The sequence below is a fragment of the Coptis chinensis genome, chromosome 7, assembly GCF_015680905.1.
Source record: "Coptis chinensis isolate HL-2020 chromosome 7, ASM1568090v1, whole genome shotgun sequence".
NCBI classification, from domain to species: Eukaryota; Viridiplantae; Streptophyta; class Magnoliopsida; order Ranunculales; family Ranunculaceae; genus Coptis; species Coptis chinensis.
This window is the reverse complement of record NC_141462.1, coordinates 79555495-79575554: the sequence shown is the minus strand read 5'-3', so window position 1 is coordinate 79575554 and position 20060 is coordinate 79555495. Positions and strand designations below refer to the sequence as shown.

Genomic DNA, 20060 nt, shown 5'->3' with positions numbered 1-20060 from the left:
ACGTTTCCATTTGGGTTAATGCAAATTTAATCATCTTTAAATATTTTCATTTGGGTTAGTGCAAAATTAAATCAATTATCTTTAATGCAAAAATTAATCAATAAAACGTTTCCATTTGGGTTAATGCAAATTTAATCATCTTTAAACGTTTTCATTTGGGTTGGTGCAAAATTAAATCAATTATCTTTAATGCAAAAATTAATCAATAAAACGTTTCCATTTGGGTTAATGCAAATTTAATCATCTGTAAGCGTTTCTATTTGGGTTAGTGCAAAATTAAATCAATTATCTTTAATACAAAAATTAATCAATAAAATGTTTTCATTTGGGTTAATGTAAATTTAATCATCTTTAAACGTTTCCATTTGGGTTAGTGCAAAATTAAATCAATTATCTTTAATCCAAAAATTAATCAATAAAACGTTTCCATTTGGGTTAATGCAAATTTATTCATCTTGAAACATTTCCATTTGGGTTAGTGCAAAAATTAATCAATAAAACGTTTCCATTTGGATTAATGCAAATTTAATCATCTTTAAACGTTTCCATTTGGGTTAGTGCAAAATTAAATCAATAAATGTTTCCATTTGGGTTAAGGCAAATTTAATCATCTTTAAACGTTTCCATTTGGGTTAGTGCAAAATTAAATCAATTATCTTTAATGCAAAAATTAATTAATAAAATGTTTTCATTTGGGTTAATGCAAATTTAATCATCTTGAAACGTTTTCATTTGGGCTAGTGCAAAATTAAATCAATTATCTTTAATCCAAAAATTAATCAATAAAACGTTTCCATTTGGGTTAATGCAAATTTATTCATCTTTAAACATTTCCATTTGGGTTAGTGCAAAATTAAATCAATTATCTTTAATGCAGAAATTAATCAATAAAACGTTTCCATTTGGGTTAATATAAATTTAATCATCTTTAAACGTTTCCATTTGGGTTAGTGCAAAATTAAATCAATTATCTTTATTGCAAAAATTAATCAATAAAATGTTTCCATTTGGGTTAAGGCAAATTTAATCATCTTTATAACGTTTCCATTTGGGTTAGTGCAAAATTAAATCAATTATCTATAATGCAAAAATTAATCAATAAAATGTTTCCATTTGGGTTAAGGCAAATTTAATCATCTTTAATGAAAAAATTAATTAAGGTAAATTGGCATCAAAGGTTATTCCCTTCCATTAGTTGGGCTTCAAAAGTGGAGTTAAATAAATAAATGTCATTTAGTTCAATAGCGATTAGGCATTTAATTGGTATGTGTTAATGAGCTGGGAGTCCAATGGTTATTTTTGCATATGGGCATCCAATGGTAATGTCAGTACGTTTTCTCATCTAGCTTCTTCTCCAAAAATCAGTTGTAGTGCAAATTATCTATCTCCATAAATAAATTTCTTAGTAACTCCTTGACTTAACTTTAATAAACCTCATGAGATTCTTCTCACATTATTCATCATATGGTGGTGTTTATTTCCCATCAATTGGTGTATTACCAACTTGCTCCTATTCATGCTCGTGCCTACTTCATTTCAAACTATGTTTACTTTGTCTATACCTACCAAGGTAAACACATTGCAAAATGTTTACTTCCTTTCAGTCGTCGTTTCACCTTTTCTTCTTATTCACCTCATCCTTTCTCCCTGGTGTCGATTTCCAGGATTTATTAGCAAAGTTTCAGCTACAAGCACAACATGGTTTTCTTAGAACAATCTTACCAGGTATTGAACACATTTTACTTCATTCATCTCCATTTCTTTTCTTATGAATGTATGGATGATAGTAACACTGGAACTGGGAATTTTTAATGGTATTACAAAGTTAAATATGGTAAAATTTAGAACATGAGATAACTAGACTGATTGGTAATTTATTGTTTCATAAAAAATTGGTAATTTTATTGAGAATTTAACCATTATATTTGGACTCATATATGGTCGTTTTTTGTCTCGACAATTCCTACATTTTTTTTTTTTTTTTTCCCGGTTGCACCTACCATCTCTACATCAAATCAGGGTATACTCCTTACAACTCTACAGTTCCAATTTTTTTTATGAGATACTTGAATGTGGTTTACTATGTATTTGAGAATTGTTACAGTTACTCTATTTTGATGTATCGCGTCTTCTTTTTAATCGCCGTGAACATATACGCCCTTTTTTTACAATTATTTTTTACTTATATAAATTTGATATAGTAGCTGAATTTTTGTTACTTTTATATTTGAGTGCATTTAAATTGACAATAGTTTTTTTTTTTCCAGTTTTATGGGTTGTTACACATCAGGGGCCAATTGTGTCGTCGTCCATTGCATCTGTTTGAGATACCTACCAAAATAATGACACATGCTTGCTTGAACCCACATATTTTCTTAGTTTTTTAACTTTTGGTTGCTTCATCACATTTTGTTTCATCTCTAACCTTAATTTTGGTTGTCTTATAAAAGTAATCCTATTTTATTACCTTCACTGTTCCGTAGCAGGATATCAACTTTACCACAAAGCTCCTTTAATAGGCTCGCAGGTTCTAGTCATTGAAAATGCAAACAAATGAAACAATATGCTATAAGAATTAAGCGGCATGCCTATGTCCAATGCATTAACAAACAATTCTTGCTTTGGCGTGTGAAATAGTTATTCTGATGAAATATTGGTATTCCTTTAGGAACCTGAATACCCGGTTGAAATGTTTAGAACATTTTGCTGGACGCTAGAGGTTTGAGGCATTATGGTTCATAATCTTTCACAGACAATCTGAACAGTTGAGAATGGTATCAAAGATTCAGAGTATAGCTTTTGTTGTAGAATTGGTATAGCAGTAGAGTGATGGTTTAAGCATCTGATCTAGGGATGAGTTTTTTGCTCTTTAGAATTTGTTGCAAATGTAAGTATTCAACAGAGGCAGTCACGTTGACAAAACATTCTTGATTTTTCCAATTTGGCACCCTAAGTATACAGATTGCCTGGAGAGAAATTTCTCTAGTGGTTTTGATATTCAGTCTCGTGTTTAGTGTGCTTGTAGATGCTTGGGATCTTCATGCAGTTAAACAAGGGTCTTGCTAGAGTAAAACAGTCTTTGGATCCTTGCATTATTCTTTTTTTCTGTGTGTCTGTGTGCTAATGATGAGTTTAGATGACCAGTAAATATTGAACTGAAGATGACTACAATGTACAATGATACGTGTGCTAGTGAACATTGTTGGAGTTTCATTGTGGTATCATGCCCACCTTTCTTTTAGAAACATTTAAACCTTTTCCCCTTTCTAATAATACCAGAATCATAAGTTAAATCTTAAGGAGGTGATCAGATAGGGATTGATTGTATAACTCTGTTTTATGCTTTTGCACTGATCTAGATGTCATTGGTCTGCTACTAGATTTTGGTGCTTCCACTTGTCCATCCTTTGCTTGGAGACAAATTGATACTGTGCATCGCATTACTTGCGTCAATCATTTATGTAAGTATTTTGTAATGTCGCTTATTCAGATACCTTCCGTTTTATATTATCAGTGGCAGACAAGTTGAATGTCATATATATTTTGGTCTTCTGCAGGCGCTTCTTTACGGTTTGGCTTGGGCACCTTGGGTATGTATTGTCAAGCTTATCAGGTTTTTATCTTGTTACTCCTTAGATGACATGTTATAGGAGTCCACAATTAATTTGCTACTGATGCAGGTGCCATACCTCAGTGCGTCTTTTGGAGTCATTTATGTTCTCGTGAAACCATCTGTAAGTACCTCATCTATAGCATATATTCTTCCACCTCTCTACCAATGATGTCTTAGTGTATCACCTCTGCAAATATAGGTTTTCTCTTCAGATTTCATCTATTGACTATTGATATCTCATTTCGGTGCAGACTTATGCTGTTATCTCTAAAGCATCGACCTCGACGCATCAGGTTCTTGAAGATCCCTGTATTATTGTTTCTTTTTATTATTTTTTTGCTAGGTAAGCATTATATATATTATTAGCTTGTAGGCCCGTGCATACGCACTAGCTCTTTTGAAAGCATTTAGATTTTTTTTAGAAAATTGGGACTACCGTTTTAGTCGCTAACCCGTTTTAATTTTCTAACAAATTATTTTTAATGAAGCTTTAATTAAGTTTTAAAAACCCGTTTTTTCAATTGGGAGAGACATTCTGTTTTAATAGGAGAAGGATTCCCGCTTTAATTAAAAGTGCTAGAATTTGTTTTAATAGGAGAATAATTCCCGTTAAAATAGGAGAGGAATTCTCATTGTAAAAATGGATTTCCGTTTTCAAATAGGAGAGAAATTTATGTTTTAATAGGAGATGACGTGGAATTTTAATAGAGCTCGAAAAATACCCTTTTTGGGAGGTTTAATATTAAGATATAGATAGTTGGAAGTGTACAAAGGGAGTGTGCTGTGAGTCTGTGGCCTCATTCAATTTGGAACTTGTCCATCAACTAATCAGTACACAAATACAAACCAAATTAACTAAACCTATAGTACTGTAAATCTGGATGCTTCTTCCATCTTCAATTCTACTCTGGTTGTCAATGAGCCTAGATCCATGCTTTGCAGCTGTGTCTGCAGAACAATTAGCTTCTCCCCATATTGGAGTGATAGTTTAAGCTATTATTTTTTATTATTATTTTTAGTTAGCCCATATCTCAAACTGGTCGTGTTTGTCATACAAGTTTTGGCTTGTATGGCCAATGCCCATTGGGCCGAGTCATGCATATATTTCACAATTAGCAATTTATGTTAATTTTTAAATGTGATTAGTTCTAGTTGTCAGTTTGTCACTGCATTACCAGTACCTTATGGGCCTCAATAGTTGGGAACAAACAATCAGAAGTACTCTTTTAATGTTTGGGATTTTACGGAAGGTAACAAGTATGAAGTATGCACATCTAGCATTTCAGGTTTTCCCTGAAATCCTTCCTGTGTTTCATTCTTAATATTTCACTGTCTTAGACAAAACATTACTCTGGGAACAAACGTATCTCATTTGATTTGGTTCCCCTAAAGTCCTAAACTAATGTACATTTGGGTTTTACTTTCCTGTTTCAAAGGGTATCATATAATCGTATATCTTGTGTTCATTTGCGGACCTCAACCTAAACTAATCAACTTTTTACAGGGAAAAGCACAAGGATTGATTTTGAGGGGAAAAGCACAAGGATTGATTGCTAGAGTGCAATCCGTTGCAAGTTTTATAGCACCACTCGCAATAAGTCCATTGACTTGTGAGTGTATCAATTTCCTTATTTTTAGTTAATGCAACGGGTTAATCTAGGAATCTAGGATGCCTTCCGAGGCTAAGAAAAGTCCCAAAAAGATTATTTCTTTTCTTACATATTAAAAACTGCCAGCGCTGTTCCTGTCAAGCAAGGCACCGTTCAATTGCAAAGGTTTCAGCCTATTGTGTGCATCAATTTCCTTGGTAATTTTTTCCTCCCTTAATCATGTACAGTAATATTAATATGAGGAAACACTAACCGCAAATTTCCTAATGCTTCAGATTATCTCATTATGTCATGCTTGGCTGCTGAAAGTTGGTGATTCCACCACAAATCATACAGATGATAATAGTGAACAAATTGAAGCGCCCCTGCTCTCATAACATTTGCGAAGTACTGCAATTGTGATGGTTTAGATAGTTTTTGAGTGTCTTTGCCTGTACATGTATATAACTTACATATTAGCTTGTGTATATGTGGCCATAGTACAAAATATCATGATATATTGCGATATTTGGGGATATCTATCCAGATTTTAGAAAAAGATATATAAATATCACGATATGCTCAGAGATATATACGACTGCAAATATTGGTGATATTTCGATGATATTTGCAATATTTGTGATATTTGGAGATGTTTGGTGATATTTGGTGATATTTGGCGATATTTTGTGTATATAACAATTTTATTTAATATTTACTATTATATTTCAAATAAATATAAATAATGTATCATGATATATCAAGATATATCTACAATATCTATGATATTTGTTGATATTTTGGATATATTTACGATATTTGTATGTGAAATAATGTCAAATATCTCCAAAGAAGAGAATATATTCACGATATATATCCAGAAATTGAATATCGATAAATACCCATATCTTGATATTTATCGATATTTTGCACTATGTATGTGGCTATGAATCAACAATTTCCCTACATGAATGTTGCTAGTATTCTAGCTTTTCAAACAAAATGCTTAATGGTTATGACAATTTTCAGAATGAAAAGCTAGTCATCTGACCTATTGGTTGTAGCATCAATTCTAGTAGTTCAACCATCATCCACAAGATTTTCATGCTTTGTAATTCTCTTATAGAACAATCCAAATTACTATTGTGGCAATTGTTGCATTTAATATTCCATAAAATTACAAGTTGCTCCAGATAAATAAACCAATCCTGTGAATGGCAACTATCTTGAAACATATCGAAGAAAAACGAAAGTCTCTTAAAAGTAGTTATTGTTTCAGCAAGATTTGCCAAAACACACCAGTTGGGTCGGAAGTGATCTTGTTCGGATGAGATTGTGAATGAGATGTTTGATGGGGAGAGTTGAGATTGGAATTCGATTTTGAAGTTGCCTACGTACCCAAAGATATTGCTTGGGATCAAGTCTTGATGCATAGTTCTGGAAAATGACAAAGGTTGGATTTTATAGGTAGGATTGGTGATAGTTACTTCCTCGTTCTCCAATATTCCAATCGTGGGATGAAGTTGGAGAACTGGCACACGATATGAAGTTGATGAAAATTAATCTTGAATGTGGACGAAGTTGTAGAAGTTGTTTGACTCACAAAACATGAGAGAACTGTCACACGATATGAAGTTGATGGAAGTGAATATTGAATGTGGAGGAAGTTGTGGAAGTTGTTTGAGTTGCCAAAACATGTGTGCAATTGATATTGATTTTACGTGTAGGTATGTAGGCTTTGAACATGGGCTATGAGTGTGAGCTTTATTGTAGATAAGCTTTGAGCATAGGCTCTGAGCGTGGGCTTTTTGGGCTCTGAGTATGGGCTTTATTATAGATAAGCTTTGAGCGTGGGCTTTTTGGGCTCTGAGCATGGGCTCTAAGCGTGGGCTTTTTGGGCTCTGAGCATAGGTTTTATTAAAGAAAAGTTCTGAGCATGGGCTTTGAGCGTGGGGTTTTTTGTAGATAAGCTCTGAGCGTGGGCTTTTGGGGCTCTGAGCATGGATTTTATTATAGATAAGCTCTGAGCGTGGGCTTGTATTGAATTGGGCTTTTATTGGGCTACATTTGTGGGGGCCAGACATCGCCCTCTCTTTGTTACATGGGCAAAGCTATGTTTTTTTTTTTTTTTTTTTTTTTTTTTTTTTTTTTTTTTTTTAAGTGGAAATTTTATTAATAATGATAACGAGTTTTACAAATAATTAGGACAAAGTGCAAAACAAGGCTGCCGTATGAAGTCCTTTCTGAATAGCAAAACCTATCCTCCTAAAAACAAACTCGTTAGAACCATTTGTCATTACATTCAGTCCATAACTTTCTGGAATCTCTTAAGGAGCTCAATGATTTGTTGTGCCAAGAAACCAAAAGTGTCAAAACCGGAAAGGAATGAAACAATCTTTGGATTTTTTTTTTTTGTAAAAGTGATTGTATACAAATCTATATGGTGCAAGAGCCAACAAGTTAATAGGAGGGTAAAAGCAACATACAACCCGATTGGCATCCTCGAAAGTGAAAAGAACAATAGCAAAACCACCAATTTTGCTCGCGCCTCGAGAATCAAAGTAGCGACCTTATAGGATTTGATAGCTCACCAAAGAAGAGTCGAACCAGCTACTACTATACTAGCGAAGCCTTGCTTTGGGTCACGGTGCCTCTTTGTTTGCACCCTTAACACCAAGAAGGTTAAGGCATGCAGATTGTGATGCAATTTGAGTCCACCATTGTTGTACCCACCTCAATGGAAGGCATCGTTACGGATATATGAAGGTTTTTCCTTCATTTACGGCTTCCATCATGGTGATCTGATGAGAACTTTCTATATTTTGTCTTTGGGTCTTGACCAAGAGCTATAAATCTGGCAAAGAAACAATATTGCTAGCATGAGCATTAAAGCCACCAAGAGCACCGACAACCGCTGAGCCAGTGAGATTCTTGAGCATGTTAAGCTCAACCAATGCAGGAACTGTGGTTTTGAGGACCTTTCTCACCGCTTCTTCCTTAATGATAGCTTCACAAACAAGAGATTTTCCTCTTCCTTCAATCCAATTCACAACAGATGGTTTCTTGTCTGAACAAAAGTTCCCAGAAATGCTAATGGCATCCATGTCAGGGAAATCATTCTGAAGGAAATCAAGTACATTCTGAACACCTTTCGACACCATATTCATCCCTATTGCATCACCAGTGCTACAAGTAAACCTCATATACAGATTCTTCCCTGCCATGGCACATTGTATAGATTGAAGCCTTGCAAATCTACTAGATCTGTTAAAAATAACCGATAAGGTATTGAAATTAGTTGGATTCTGCACAAAGAATTTAAGCTCAGCAGCTTTTTAGTAGTTCCAAATCTAACAATAGGTGCTCTAGTCATTCCATCTTTCAACAAAACACTACTAGCCCCACCCGATGCATAGACTTTACAGAAAGTGCATGAAACTCCAGCGAGAAAAGGCGATGAAGAAAAAGCAAAGCGGACGATCTATGAAGCTTAGGAGAACACTGCCGACAAAAACTGTTGGAATTTCCATTAGAGCATTTAGTGTAACTGTGAAGTATAAGTTAAAGTCCAAGAGTTCAACATTCAACTGAAATCCGTAATAAACAAACAATTCAATCAATTCCAGCACGACAATTCAACTTCATATGTTAGAAAACACAACGGCAATTCAATTTTACTATAGCCAGCGGCAATTCAAGCAAATTTGATGCTGGTAATTCAAGCAGCGGCAATTCAATTTTACTATAAATATTTCTTCCTAAATATTGCGAACATGTCGAAGAAAAGCAAGCAGCCAACCGGCAATTCAATTCGAAGGGATCGGCAGTATACGTAACAGCGGCAATTCAATTTGAAAGGATTGGCAGTAACAGCGGAAATTCATTCAAAGGGATCGGCAGCGGCAATTCAAAGTGATCAGCAAATCATATTTGATCATATTTGACAGCAATCATATTTGATCATTGATAAGAGCCAAAAACTGTAGTTTTAACCCCTTTAACAATATTGCTTTAGACCAATTATGTGATTAATAAGTAAGAGTTAGTACTGTTATCGTTCTTTTGTGTATTTCAGGCTTCAGAATTGAATAAATGTTAATTCGTTACTAAGTAGGCGCTAAAAGGAGCTAAAGTGATTGCTATGAAAGTTCTATGAAGAAAGCCCAAGTCAAAGATGTTAAGTGAAAGTCAAACCGGATTAGAAAGCTGAAGAAAAGTCAACAGAACTTCAAAATGCCATATCTTTGGACTCAGGCCTCAGAATTAGGACCATTTTATATCAAAATGACCGACTCAAAAAGCTTGTTCCAATGGTCCAGACCTTGACTCGATCAGAGCAGTATAAGTTAGTGAAATCGCGTGCTACAGTAACACGACCAGAATTAGAAGTCTTGGATTTACCCAATTGGGTTATGGACTTGATTTATGGGTCCATAACCTAGCCTAAAATCCCATGAACAAAATTGTAACCTAACCCTCTCCTATATAAAGAGGGTTAAGGCTAAAATAAAAAAGGAGGCTACTCCCACTTTAGTTTAATATAGTTTAGGGTTCTCTCTCTCTCTCTCTCTCTCTCTCTCTCTCTCTCTCTCTCTCTTTTTGTAGTTTAGTTTAGGTTAGAATAATTTAGTTTGTAGTCTCCATTAAATCCTTCAATAAAAACCCTTAGTTTAATATTCAATTCTTGTCTCTTTAATTTAATGTCTTCATCTTATTGTTTTGATATTGTTCATCCAATGAAGCAAGGCTAAAACCTCCATTAGAGGAGGTTAAAGAAGCCATGTGAGGATGATTGCTTGTTAGAATAGTTGTTATTTAGAATAGAATTTCAAGTTCATTATTATGAGTGTTTAGAGATAAACCTCATAATGATGAACTAGAGTTTAGAGCCACCATCAAAGAGATTTGTGGTGGAGCTAAACTCTCATGTTAGCGGAACCTTGATTCGAGAGGACTTGGTATTCACTAGGGATCAATATTCGGTTTGATGATTAACTAATAGCCAATCGAATTGCATGGTGGAATTTTCCCTCTCTAATTATTCTTCTCATCATTATAAACACTGTTTTAGTTTCTTAAAATTACTGTTTTCATATTATTATAATTACTCTAATTATTATTCCTTTTGTTTGATTAGTTGAATTCTATTTATGTCTTGATAGTTTAAGAGTGGAACGAATCCATACTCTTTATATATTGCATAATGAATTGAGAGTAAGAATATTGATCTAAGTACTTGTTTATATAATTGATTATTTGTGTTTATGCACGCATAGTTATAAATTTTGTCTTTATCAAATGGCGTCGTTGTCGTTTTAGTCTCGTTCAAGATAAGAATTCAATTGCTTGAATTCAAGGGGCAATCCCCCATTCTCTACCCACCCACCCTTTTTATTTTTCTTTCTTTTTTCTCATATTTTCGTTACTGTTCACTGTTTTAAGCACAGAGCGCGCTCGCCCTCCCATGTGTCTGCGGAATCACAGCGAAGAATACTGCGGTAAAGTGTTGTATTTTAGTTTTCAAACTGTAAGTTCTTGAAAAACAGACGAGTAAGGTTACTTAGGCAGTTCCAAAAATTCTAAACTTTTTACAGGAGTATCTATCCTAAGTCAGTAGTTTGCAGTAAAAATTTGACTAGTTTTTTATTTGTTTTGACCTCCTAACTAGTGGAGTGTTTTCAGTGTGTTTCTGCAGTTTTGCAAACACTTAATTTCTGGAACAACAGCCGATAAGGAGGGTTTGTAGAACTCCAATTGCTCTAAAATTTTTACAGAAATACCCATGATCTGTCAAGAGTCTCCAGTAAACTTTTGGCAATTTTTGTCTCTGTTTTAATTGGTTAACCATTCAGTTGTTTATATTGTGTCCAAAAACTGTTTCACAAACTTTGAAGGGCAGTAGAAGAACTTTCATAGCTCCGATTGATCTGAAATTTTACAGGCTACTTGATAGACGTCTTAGCAAACCACTGTAAAAATTTCAATTTTTTTGGAGTGTGCCCGCGCCCTTGGTAGCCTAACTTGGAGCGTCACCCACACCCAAATCACTGAACATTAGTGAAGTACGGAGCGCGCCTGCGCCTCAGTGGAGTGCCACCCGCGCCCAAATCACTGGACATCAGTGAAGTACAGAGCGCGCCTGCGCCTCAGTGGAGCGCCATCCGCGCCCAATTCACTGGACCCTGAAATGAGCTGGGACTGGTGGCATGTCCCAAGGTGAACGGGCGACTGCACCCTTTTCCGGAGGCGGCCCGATTTTCCGTGTCACTCCAAATTTTCATTTCTTCAAGTTATTCAGTGTTTCTAACATCATACAAATACTGAGATTGCGTATACAAGACGCTATTCAAACGCGTAGCAAGGAGGCATTCAGGTACTCTTTCTTCCACTCCTCGCCTCTTACGTCGAAGGAGTTTTAATTCTAGTATAATCGGGCTTGTTTTCGTGTAAACATAAATACCACCGCCTATCTAGAATTTCACACACTACACTTGTATCAATAGCTAAAGAACAAAGAGACTCCTCTCTCTGATTTTTATAAAGCCCTAGCGATGGCCCTAAGTCGGTGCATCGTTCTTGCGGACCTAGTGGGGATTTTGAATTCCCCCTAATATATTTAACTTGTTACCGGTTTTTCATGGTTTAGACCACGAGAAGCCTTACCAACATATGCGTAGGATAGAGCAAGTTCTCACTACATTTCATCATCCTAGCATAAGTCCGGATCAAGTTAAACTTAGGGTGTTTCCTTTCACCCTAGCCGACAAGGCGACGTCTTGGTTAACTGCCCAAATGCCAAACTCTGTAGACTCATGGGCTAATCTTGTTCAATTTTTCATGGAACAGTTTTACCCACCACTGAAGACAGATGAAATGCTTCATTTCTTCTGCCAGAATCCTAATGAATCCTTTTCAGAGGCCTGGAATCATTTCACTGTTCTTCTCATTGAATGCCCGCATCATAATCTTGCGAAGGACACGCTTGTTCGTGCCTTCTTCAAGGGGCTTTTACATTGTCATAAGGAGGTTCTAGATATCATGACTGGGGGTAGTTTTCTTAGTAAAGGAGCCTTGGAGGCTTATACATTCTTAGAAGATCAATCTAAGAGGAACAATAATTGGGGAGGTAACGACTCTTCCCGCTCCACTCCTTCTTCTTTTGAGGTTAAACCTGATTCCGAGCTTAAAACTCTTATCGATGCCCTCACTAAAAATGTAGATGCCATCTCTGTTCAACAACAACCCACTCCAGTCATGAACATTAAATCTACTCGTTGTAATGTCTGTTTTAGTCTTGATCATTCCGACTTCTATTATCCTCTAGCTTGTCTATGCACAACCACCACCACAACCATCACACTTCAACCAGTTAACTCAACATCAAGGACACAGAAACTTAAGTAATCAGAATAGAGGTTTTGTACCCATAACCCTGAACAATATCAAGACATGAACGCTCAACAAGCCTTAATTCCAGTTCAACCATCTACAAATGAAATAGTAGTGACCTTGTTAGAGAAACAAAATCAAATTATGCAACAAAACTCCAACTTGATGAAAGATCAACATGATCAAAATTCTAATATGATGAAACAAACGATGCAAATGATGCAGTCTTTGTGCCAAAAGGTTATTGACATGTCTCCTAACCAAAATAATAACCAAACAGGCGTGTTTCCAGGTCAAGCAATGCTTAATCTTAAGTCAACAAACAACGCATTTGAAATAAAAAGTATTCAGTGTAATGGTAATATAACCCCAGGGGACCTACATGCAATCACTACCCTTCGTTCAGGGAGAGTAGTTGATAACAAAGTAGTTATGCCTAAAGACCACCCACAAGCAGAAACTGAAAATAAAACCATATCGAATACTGTCATAGAAATTGATGATCCTACACCTGTAGAGGTTCCAATATGGACACCTAGATGGAAAATGGCTAAAGATAAAGCAAAGACTAATAATACTTTGGAACCTTCTACTAAATATAGAGAGAAATCACCGTATCCCGAGAGACTAATTGTGTCTAAAAAGGACAAATTTTTTTATGAGATTAGGGAAGTGTTTAAAAATCTGACTATAAACCTACCTTTTCTAGATGCTATAAAAAGTCTACCTGAACACACTAAGTTTCTAAAAGAGTTGTGCTCTAAGAAGAGGAAAACCAACATACCCCACGAAGCATTCTTAACTGAACAATATCCCTCTTTATCTGAACATAACGAATTGTTAAGTACAAGGACCCTAGTCGTCCTACTGTACAATGCACCTTAGGTGATACCTTCATAACAACTGCTTTATTAGACCTGGGGGTGAGTGTTAACTTACTCCCTTTTTACTTATACAAACAACTAGGTCTAAAAAAACTTCAACCAACCAAAATGACTTTGCATTTAGCCGATCGTTCTATTAAGTATCCCAAGGGTGTAGTCGAAAACATTCTCGTTAAAGTTCAGGATTTTTACTATCCAGCCGACTTTGTTATTCTCGACACAGAAGTTGCTCATGTCCTTTCTTGGCAACCGCCAATGCCCAAATCAATTGTCGGGATGACTTAATGACTCTTTCTTTTGGAAATCTTTCTGTGGAAGTTAACATGTTTAGACAAAAGCAGGGACAACTAGGGTTGCCTGTAGAAGGAGAAGTGAAGTCCATTGAGAGTTTTGTATATCACATTAGTGCTTCCGACGATCTTGTCCCCACACTAACACATACCCTTCTTATGGAAAAAGACAAATATCACAATTTTGACTCCTTGAACATAACTGAACTAGCTAAAGAATTTTCCACCCTGCCTTCCGACACTACAAGAGATGGAGTAAACCTCACAATAGACGAGATAGATGAATTCCTCAAAGATGGAGATGAATACTATAATTATATGAATGCGAACAACCTAGATGAGGAATTCGACAAGTTTCTAAGAGCCTGTGATAATCCACCCTCTCAAGAACTACCTAAAGAGCCACTTGATACCTTCATTTTCAGATGTGTGCTAATACCAACCCATGCCACCAATAAATTTTATGCTAAAACCACGCACTCATTTTTTCCATTCCTTCAATCTAAAACTTATCTATACCCTACATATCTTCCACAACCATCCATTTTCTCACGATCATTCACTTGGACACCTTTTCATTCAAAGAAAAAGAAGAAACTTTATGATCGATTAGGTTCTAGATCCATCAGAATTTACTCCCATTCTACTAAGCCATGCCATAGGAAATCTTGGTGCTTAATTCTGTTTGGTGGTGCATTACGTGTTAACTATTCATGGAAAGGTCCACAATTATTTAGATTATTGATATATGGGAAACTGCATATTAATACATATATATAACATTAAGTCTAGGGAATCTGACTTTAAAATACCCAAGTTTTTGTACAATACAAACTTTCTGGAGTATAGACCAAACAAAAATTTTCAAACTTAAAAAGAGTTTTCCAATTTTGTTTGGGGGTGGCGTATTTTGGTATTTCATTTCACATTTTTTTGCCACCCTTTGCCTGTCATGTTTACTCCAGTAGAGTTTGTGTTAGTTAGTACGTAACAGTTTAATTGTGCTTCATGTTATCATATCATCTTTATAATATTTCTGTTATAGGTACTGCCAATTTTTGCCACGTTTCTATGGTAAATTCTTTCCTTATCTCTTTACACTTTGAGGACAAAGCGTTCGATTGTTTAGGGATGGGATAGAAACATTTGCAAATATTAAGCACTTTTAGGATATAAATTACGCACTTTTCTTTATAAAAAATTAAAAATCATAAATATTGTTTATACTAGGCACTTAGTGATAATAGTATTGTTCCCTTCTCCATGATGATATTAGTCTAGAAATCTCACGTAGTACTTGAATTAGGATTTAATTTTTGAAACATAGATTAATATATAGGTAATAGTTATTGCATTTTTTCATGAACATCTTGCATGCGCATATTTGATTGTACTTGGCAGTATTTTTCTGAGACCTAGGTTAGAGTACTTAATACATATCCTGTGAGCATCTAGCCTAAAAGCCTCATAAGAGTGAAATATCTGAGTGATGACACAATGGAGAAGTAAATTCCGAGTAGAGAAATCACACATCCACTTGCTTGATCACCACACCATATCCTAAGTGAGAATTTAGGCCTTCTTTGGATCGATATAGCCAAAAATTCACAACTATATGAAATTTATTATCCACTAGTCGCCCACTAAGCCTTTTATTAGCCTTTTCACAAACCACAAATCCTTTACCCAATAAAGGAAAATAAAAAATAAAATCAGCCTACCTATCTGGATAAGTATGAGAAATATGATGAGTGAAGAAAAGAAAAGAGAAAAACCTATGTAAACAAAAATTAATTAGTTGCTTCAGAAAAGAAAAATAAAAGAAGTTTCCATCCAAAGAAAAGAAAAGAAAAGAAAAATAAAATAAAAACTTCAAAAATAGAATAAAAAGAGTCAAAAAGCCAAAATAAAAAGGCTAAGGATGGAAACAAAGTGTAGAAGCAAAAGAACAAGGTTTTCTCTAGTTACATAATATGAAGGCCCTATTTTCTCAGACTTGTCTTTCCAAATATCCATTTCCTTTATTCTTTAACCAATACTTACGCCCCGTATCACCTAATAAAGACCTCTAGCTCAATTAGGAATAAGTTGGTGTGATAGTAAGTGGTAGATGTGTTTGATTGACCTCAGCTTCCTTGGATTGTCATTGAGATTGTAAGGAAACGTGTGCCCACTACACACTGGAGTTAGCAAACTTGAGTGAAAAAATTAGAGTGCTATGTGTTTTGACACATTCTTTGTGAGAACCTACTTAGGTACGTTACCCAAAAATTTCAGAAACAGACCTGCCATTGCATTTCATATCATAGTTCATTGTATAGTTGTTTATCTTAAGATGATTTGATTATTATGCATGTATTAGTTTAAGTTTTAGAATGATCATTCTTGTTTAAATACTAGTGAGATGTATAGATCATTGAGACATAAATAAGAAAACAATAGTTTTATTTCTTAGTCATTGTAGTATAGATGAAGTTTGTGAGTATCTTCTTTCGGAAAACTCTCCACGAGGTTATAACTTCGTCTATTAGGAATTCCTAGTGGTTTAAGACCTTGTTGCATATGGTCAATGCTGTGACTTTCGGTAAACGAGATTAGTTAGAACTCTATTTTTGGTCACTTATTCTAATTTCTCATATTTGCTTAAGGACAAGAAAAATGCTGTTTGGGGGTGGTTTGATAAGAGCCCAAAACTGTAGTTTTAACCCCTTTAACAATATTGCTTTAGACCAATTATGTGATTAATAAGTAAGAGTTAGTATTGTTAACGTGTTTTTGTGTATTTCATACTTCGGAGTTGAATAAATATCAATTCGTTACTAAGTAGGCGCTAAAAAGAACTAAAGTGATTGCTATGAAAGTTCTATGAAGAAAGCCCAAGTCAAAGTTGTTAAGTGAAAGTCAAACCGGATTAGAAAGTTGAAGAAAAGTTAACAAAACTTTAAAAGGCCATATCTTTGGACTCAGGTCTCAGAATTAGGCCCATTTTATATCAAAATGACCGGCTCAAAAAGCTCTTTCCAATGGTTTTGGCCTTGACTCGATCAGAATAGTATAAGTTGGTAAAATCGCGTGCTACAGTAACACGACCAAAATTAGAAGCCTTAGATTTACCCAATTGGGTTATGGACTTGATTTATGGGTCCATAACCTAGCCTAAAAGTCCATGCACGAAATTGTAACCTAACCCTCTCCTATATAAAGAGGGTTAAAGCTAAAACAAAAAAGGAGGCTACTCCCACTTTAGTTTAATATAGTTTAGGGTTTTCTCTCTCTCTCTCTCTCTCTCTCTCTCTCTCTCTCTCTCTCTCTCTCTCTCTCTCTCTCTCTTGTAGTTTAGTTTAGGTTAGAATAATTTAGTTTGTAGCCTCCATTAAATCCTTCAATAAAAACCCTTAGTTTAATATTCAATTCTTGTTTCTTTAATTTAATGTCCTCATCTTATTATTTTGATATTGTTCATCCAATGAAGCAATGCTAAAACCTCCATTAGAGGAGGTTAAAGAAGCCATGGGAGGATGATTGCCTGTTAGAATAGTTGTTATTTAGAATAAAATTTCAAGTTCATTATTATGAGTGTTTAGAGATAAACCTCATAATGATGAACTAAAGTTTAGAGCCACTATCAAAGAGATTTGTGGTGGAGCTAAACTCTCATGTTAGTGGAACCTTGATTTGAGAGGACTTGGTATTCACTAGGGATCAATATTCGATTCGATGACTAACTAATAGCCAATCGAATTGCATGGTGAAATTTTCCCTCTCTAATTATTCTTCTCATCATTATAAACACTGTTTTAGCTTCTTAAAATTACTGTTTTCATATTATTATAATTACTCTTATCATTGTTCCTTTTGTTTGATTAGTTGAATTCTATTTATGTCTTGATAGTTTAAGAGTGGAACGAATCCATACTCTTTATATATTGCATAATGAATTGAGAGTAGGAATATTGATTTAAGCACTTGTTTATATACTTGATTATTTGTGTTTACGCACGCATAGTTAGTTTACGTAAATTTTGTCTTTATCAATCATATAGGAAACTGCTATATAGTTGATCGGCAAACTTATTTTAGATTAATTAGAAATAGAAAGTGAACGGCAAAATTTGTTAATAAAATTGAACTTGTACTACTGTTAAATGGTCATAGGGATCGGCTACATATTTAAAGAAGATTGGACAGTTTGCATGTGAGGGAGACGTGCTTAACTTAAATTGTGGATTTTCCCCAAATGGATAGGGAGAATAAAAAGAGGTTATAAAGGTGAGACTTAAACCAAGAAACCAATTGGTTTACGTCATTGTGTGTTAGAGTAGAGATAAAACGAGAACTTGCTGGGTTGGAGTTACTGACTAAAAAGCCGAAGAGAAACTTGACAGAGCAAAAAGGTTCGATCCTCTTTTCTTCGTCTGGCGTCAGTTATGTGTTAGAGACTTCTTTGTTTATAGTTAGTCCATTCTATGTTTGTATTTCTCTTTTAATCAAAACCTGATATTTTTTGCTTAATGGAGAGTTTATAATTTGAAGAGGAGATGGGGTGATAAAGGGAATTTTAATATGAATAGGGTGGCGAAGGGTATTGAATCTAATAGTTTGAGAGCAAAATATGATATTGGCGATGATGTATCTATTGAGTATGTTGGTAGCGATATCGACCAAAAGTGTGAAAAGGATGAGGTAATTTTATTGTTTTCACATTTTTTACTTGGTTGTAGTGTTCCATTTTGAAAATCAGTTTATGAGTTATTAGCTTGATGGAGATTACATCTTTTACAATTATCTCCTGGCTATTGGGCTATCTTTGCCCGTGTAGCGAGGATTTGTAAGGTTTATCAACGGAGTATGTCTTCAGACCTTTTGTTTGAGTTATTGAAGCCTATGCTGCAAAACAATGCTTATTTTAAAAATTATGCGTTGGGATATCATACTTATCACAACCAGAATTATCGCTTTTATGGGATGGCGTCGAACTACAAGAATGCGAAATTGTATGATTTTAAGATCAAAGGCAATTGGAGGTTCGAGAATATTGATTATCCTAACAATATATTAGGTAAGGATGTTAACTCAATATTCTTATAATTATTATTTTAATTAGTTAACATCACATTTTGATTATCTTGTTCTTTTTTATAGGGGATATTCTGAAGTTTCCAAATATATCAATCTTTAGTAGCGAGAATATAAAAAAGAAATTTGTTAGTTTGTTTAGTCATAATGCAGATGTCTATGATTTTTCATTTCTAGACGATATTGTAGATTATTATCATGATATAGAAGTTGGACTGCTTAATGAGCCTAGGGAATTAGCACCTTACTATGGCTCAAAGAAGAGAAAGAATGTTATTGTAGATGATAGCAGTGAAGATGACGAAGAAGTAAAAGGAGATGACTCTGAGGATAGCGGACAAGAAAATATTAGAAAGAAGAAAATAAGCTTACGTCCAAAAAAGAGGGAAAAGAAAACTGGGGATAACTCAAGTAAAATTGAGGAAGGGATTGAGGATCGAGTAATGGTATGTATATAATATTTCTTTTAAAATATCATATATGTAATACCTATAATATGTTTTAGAATGACATTTCATTATGACAGGTTTTTTGTCTTCCTGCAAAAAAAGCGACTGATGTGCATGATATTGATGATGATGATGATTTCGGTGGGGAAGCGATGACTAACAGTATATTTGAACTTGATGTTAGTGTTGATATTGTTTTCATGATTTAGATTTATGTTCGTTATTGATTGTTTAATGGTTCTTTTGTTAATGTAGATGCGAAAAGTTGACTATGGTGGAGATACAATTGGTTCAACTTCTGTTGTCAAGATCAATTTTGGAGTGCCAACTCCTTTTGGTGGAAATAGTTGAAGTTCCAATACATATTGTTGGTAGCGCACCAATGCTGGTGTAGCAACTTCTGCCGATGGCACTATTGCTGGTGTTTCGAGTTTAGTATCAACTGTTGTTTGCACTAATGCTAGATTGCCGACTTCTGATGTTGACACCGATGCAGGTGTGTCAACAAAAGTGTCAACAATTGTTGGTACAAATTCTGAAGTGTCTACTATTGTTGGCATTAATGCTGAAGAGTCGACTTTTGCTGATGGCACCAATGTTGGTGTGTCAATAGAATTGTTAACTGTGGTCAGCACCAACACCATTGTTGGCTCAACTATACCTTCTTCATTGCAGCCAGGGATGAGTGGCAATTCTGCAACGCCTGTGCTCATCACTTCAAACGTGCAAGCCTTGGCAATTGAAGGTTAGATGTTGAATAATTATTTTTT

At 34.9% G+C, this 20060-nt stretch overlaps 2 long non-coding RNA genes and 1 pseudogene across 3 annotated transcripts; 2 read left to right on the top strand and 1 right to left on the bottom strand.

Moving 5' to 3' along the window:
* Positions 1–2919: 2919 nt before the first annotated feature.
* Positions 2920–5138, top strand: LOC147489162 (uncharacterized). 2 transcript variants are annotated; one of them, XR_015201961.1, is made up of 5 exons: positions 2920–3461; positions 3558–3590; positions 3681–3734; positions 3865–3906; positions 5118–5138. It is a non-coding gene; the product is annotated as an uncharacterized LOC147489162 (long non-coding RNA). The 2 variants fall into 2 exon arrangements; XR_015201960.1 differs by lacking the exon at positions 5118–5138 and having other exon boundaries at positions 2930–3461; positions 3865–4960.
* LOC147489161 (uncharacterized) lies at positions 5136–5875 on the top strand. Its single transcript, XR_015201962.1, has 3 exons — positions 5136–5223; positions 5350–5420; positions 5499–5875. It is a non-coding gene; the product is annotated as an uncharacterized LOC147489161 (long non-coding RNA).
* A 1969-nt stretch (positions 5876–7844) lies between these two features.
* LOC147489160 (3-hydroxy-3-methylglutaryl coenzyme A reductase 2-B-like) lies at positions 7845–8732 on the bottom strand (annotated as a pseudogene).
* Positions 8733–20060: the final 11328 nt, after the last annotated feature.